Genomic DNA, 5,240 nt, shown 5'->3' on the forward strand with positions numbered 1-5,240 from the left:
TGATATTATCTATGAAGTCTGCTAGCGCATGGATGTACTTATAATTAATAATTCCTCTGACAGTATGGGTGATATCTACTGCGAGAAGAATTTGAATACCGGTGGATTCATGGATCAAATCAGGGGCTGCGTGCTATGTCCTATCTATGAGGTGTCTCTTGACAATGTGTTCATAATGTATATGAGTATAAGGAGTCTGAGCGTTGTGGTGAATGTCTTTCATTTTGTCGTGTGCAATGGTTATAACCTTTGGTAGTACTCTGCCAATATAACACAACCCTTCAGAGCTCGGAGTAAGCCACTTGTACACTTTCCTTCCATATATGAAGTAAGCATCATCTGGAAGAACATAAGGGACAAAATGCAACAAAACCATATCACATATTTTCCTTATAAAGAAACCGGTCCCCAGTTCTCTCATTTGCTCAGTACAAGTATCGGGCTGGATGATGTGGGCACAATACCCCTGCAACACTTTTCCAGCCCACATGGTTTTGATCCCACGTGTTTATTGATATCGAAAATACTTACCACTTGCGGCTATCTTACGTACAAGTTCGGAGTTGATAGGTATTTTATCAGCTCTATGTGAAAAGGTCATTGTCTGGTTATTCCATGTCACTTCCAAATTTCCTGGTTTCTGGAAATTGGACACGTTAAAGCACAACAGTGACCTATCTACTAGTGATGAGCGGGTTCGGTTTCTCGGAATCCGAACCCGCCGAACTTCAGCTTTTTTTTTTAACACTGGGCCGAGCAGGCTCGGATCCTCCCGCCTTGCTCGGTTAACCCGAGCGCGCCCGAACGTCATCATCCCGCTGTCGGATTCTCGCGAGACTCGGATTCTATATTAGGAGCCGCGCGTCGCCGCCATTTTCACACGTGCATTGAGATTGATAGGGAGAGGATGTGGCTGGCGTCCTCTCCGTTTATAGAGAAGAGAGTAGAGAGTTAGAGACACTATTTACTAATTTTGGGGAGCATATTAGGACTGGAGTACTACTACTTGCTGATAGTGTGACCAGTGACCATTGACCACCAGTTTAATTAATCCGTTCTCTGCCTGAAAAAAAACGATACACAGTGTGACACAGTCACATACCATATCTGTGCTCAGCCTCAGTGTGCTGCATCATCATATGTAATACTGTATATCTGACTGTGCTGAGTGCTCACTGCTCACACAGCTTAATTGTGGGGGAGACTGGGGAGCAGTTAGAGCAGGAGTACATAAATAATATATTTTAAGTACAGTGCACACTTTTGCTGCCAGAGTGCCACACTGCCTGTGTGACTGACCAGTGACCACACTGACCACCAGTATATTGTGATTGTCTGCTTAGGACGGAGTACTACTTGCTGATAGTGTGACCAGTGACCACCACCAGTTTAATTAATCCGTTCTCTGCCTGAAAAAAAACGATACACAGTGTGACACAGTCACATACCATATCTGTGCTCAGCCCAGTGTGCTGCATCATATGTAATACTGTATATCATTATCTGACTGTGCTGAGTGCTCACTGCTCACACAGCTTAATTGTGGGGAAGACTGGGGAGCAGTTATAGCAGGAGTACATATTTTAAGTACAGTGCACACTTTTGCTGCCAGAGTGCCACTGCCAGTGTGACTGACCAGTGACCACTGACCACCAGTATATTGTGATTGTCTGCTGACCACCAGTATATTGTGATTGTCTGCCTGAAAAAGTTAAACACTCGTCGTGTGGTGTTTTTATAAACGCATTCTGCAGACAGTGTCCAGCAGGTCCGTCATTACATAATATATACCTGTCCGGCTGCAGTACTAGTGTGATATATATATATATTTTAATTTTATCTCATTATCATCCAGTCTATATTAGCAGCAGACACAGTACGGTAGTCCACGGCTGTAGCTACCTCTGTGTCGGCAGTCGCTCGTCCATCCATAATTGTATACCACCTACCCATGGTTTTTTTTTTGTTTCTATCTTCTTGATACTAGTAGCTTACTTTAGGAGTCTGCAGTGCTGACAGACAGTGTCCAGCAGGTCCGTCATTACATAATATATACCTGTCCGGCTGCAGTACTAGTGTGATATATATATATATATTTTAATTTTATCTCATTATCATCCAGTCTATATTAGCAGCAGACACAGTACTGTAGTCCACGGCTGTAGCTACCTCTGTGTCGGCAGTCGCTCGTCCATCCATAATTGTATACCACCTACCCGTGGTTTTTTTTTTCTCTATCTTCTTGATACTAGTAGCTTTCTGTCAGCACTGCAGACTCCTAAAGTAAGCTACTAGTATCAAGAAGATAGAGAAAAAAAAAAAACCACGGGTAGGTGGTATACAATTATGGATGGACAAGCGACTGCCGACACAGAGGTAGCTACAGCCGTGGACTACCGTACTGTGTCTGCTGCTAATATAGACTGGATGATAATGAGATAAAATTAAAAAATATATATATATCACACTAGTACTGCAGCCGGACAGGTATATATTATGTAATGACGGACCTGCTGGACACTGTCTGTCAGCACTGCAGACTCCTAAAGTCAGTGTCCAGCAGGTCCGTCATTACATAATATATACCTGTCCGGCTGCAGTACTAGTGTGATATATATATATATATTTTAATTTTATCTCATTATCATCCAGTCTATATTAGCAGCAGACACAGTACGGTAGTCCACGGCTGTAGCTACCTCTGTGTCGGCAGTCGCTCGTCCATCCATAATTGTATACCACCTACCCGTGGTTTTTTCTTTCTCTATCTTCTTGATACTAGTAGCTTACTTTAGGAGTCTGCAGTGCTGACAGACAGTGTCCAGCAGGTCCGTCATTACATAATATATACCTGTCCGGCTGCAGTACTAGTGTGATATATATATATATATTTTAATTTTATCTCATTATCATCCAGTCTATATTAGCAGCAGACACAGTACGGTAGTCCACGGCTGTAGCTACCTTTGTGTCGGCAGTCGCTCGTCATCCATAAGTATACTAGTATTCATCCATCTCCATTGTTTACCTGAGGTGCCTTTTATGCTGCATTCACACCGCAAATGCCGGGTCCTACCCGGTAAGACAAACGTGTACTTACCGGGTGGGATCCGGCATTTGCGCTCCGTTGCAGGCTTCCCGACCCGGCAATATACCGGGTCGGTTGCCATGACAACGGAGGCCGCAGCAGCAGGGGCGGGGGTGGAGGCGGCGTCGGGAGATGAGCTCATCTCCAGCGCCGCCTCTCCCTATCTTGTGAATGGGAACCGTGTCGCATCGACACGGCTCCCATTCACACCGCACCTGACCCGGTAAAACCCTTCTTTTTTACCGGGTTGATTTACCGGGTCAGGCGACCCGCTAAATCGCCCAGTGTGCTTTCACATCGCACACTGACCCGGTTCGACACGGCAATATGCCGTGTCGGTACCGGGTTATTTGTGCGATGTGAAAGGGGTATTAGTTGTGCCTATTAAAATATGGAGAACAAAAATGTTGAGGTTCCAAAAATAGGGAAAGATCAAGATCCACTTCCACCTCGTGCTGAAGCTGCTGCCACTAGTCATGGCCGAGACGATGAAATTCCATCAACGTCGTCTGCCAAGGCCGATGCCCAATGTCATAGTACAGAGCATGTAAAATCCAAAACACCAAATATCAGTAAAAAAAGGACTCAAAAATCTAAAATAAAATTGTCGTCGGAGAAGCGTAAACTTGCCAATATGCCATTTACCACACGGAGTGGCAAGGAACGGCTGAGGCCCTGGCCTATGTTCATGGCTAGTGGTTCAGCTTCACATGAGGATGGAAGCACTCAGCCTCTCGCTAGAAAAATGAAAAAAGACTCAAGCTGGCAATAGCACAGCAAAGAACTGTGCATTCTTCGAAATCCCAAATCCACAAGGAGAGTCCAATTGTGTCGGTTGCGATGCCTGACCTTCCCAACACTGGACATGAAGAGCATGCGCCTTCCACCATTTGCACGCCCCCTGCAAGTGCTGGAAGGAGCACCCGCAGTCCAGTTCCTGATAGTCAGATTGAAGATGTCAGTGTTGAAGTACACCAGGATGAGGAGGATATGGGTGTTGCTGGCGCTGGGGAGGAAATTGACAAGGAGGATTCTGATGGTGAGGTGGTTTGTTTAAGTCAGGCACCCGGGGAGACACCTGTTGTCCGTGGGAGGAATATGGCCATTGACATACCTGGTGAAAATACCAAAAAAATCAGCTCTTCGGTGTGGAAGTATTTCAACAGAAATGCGGACAACATTTGTCAAGCCGTGTGTTGCCTTTGTCAAGCTGTAATAAGTAGGGGTAAGGACGTTAACCACCTCGGAACATCCTCCCTTATACGTCACCTGCAGCGCATTCATAATAAGTCAGTGACAAGTTCAAAAACTTTGGGCGACAGCGGAAGCAGTCCACTGACCAGTAAATCCCTTCCTCTTGTAACCAAGCTCACGCAAACCACCCCACCAACTCCCTCAGTGTCAATTTCCTCCTTCCCCAGGAATGCCAATAGTCCTGCAGGCCATGTCACTGGCAATTCTGACGAGTCCTCTCCTGCCTGGGATTCCTCCGATGCATCCTTGCGTGTAACGCCTACTGCTGCTGGCGCTGCTGTTGTTGCTGCTGGGAGTCGATGGTCATCCCAGAGGGGAAGTCGTAAGACCACTTTTACTACTTCCACCAAGCAATTGACTGTCCAACAGTCCTTTGCGAGGAAGATGAAATATCACAGCAGTCATCCTGCTGCAAAGCGGATAACTGAGGCCTTGGCATCCTGGGTGGTGAGAAACGTGGTTCCGGTATCCATCATTACTGCAGAGCCAACTAGAGACTTGTTGGAGGTACTGTGTCCCCGGTACCAAATACCATCTAGGTTCCATTTCTCTAGGCAGGCGATACCGAAAATGTACACAGACCTCAGAAAAAGAGTCACCAGTGTCCTAAAAAATGCAGCTGTACCCAATGTCCACTTAACCACGGACATGTGGACAAGTGGAGCAGGGCAGGGTCAGGACTATATGACTGTGACAGCCCACTGGGTAGATGTATGGACTCCCGCCGCAAGAACAGCAGCGGCGGCACCAGTAGCAGCATCTCGCAAATGCCAACTCTTTCCTAGGCAGGCTACGCTTTGTATCACCGGTTTCCAGAATACGCACACAGCTGAAAACCTCTTACGGCAACTGAGGAAGATCATCGCGGAATGGCTTACCCCAATTGGACTCTCCTGTG

The sequence above is a fragment of the Pseudophryne corroboree genome, chromosome 8 (assembly GCF_028390025.1).
Source record: "Pseudophryne corroboree isolate aPseCor3 chromosome 8, aPseCor3.hap2, whole genome shotgun sequence".
Lineage (NCBI taxonomy): Eukaryota > Metazoa > Chordata > Amphibia > Anura > Myobatrachidae > Pseudophryne > Pseudophryne corroboree.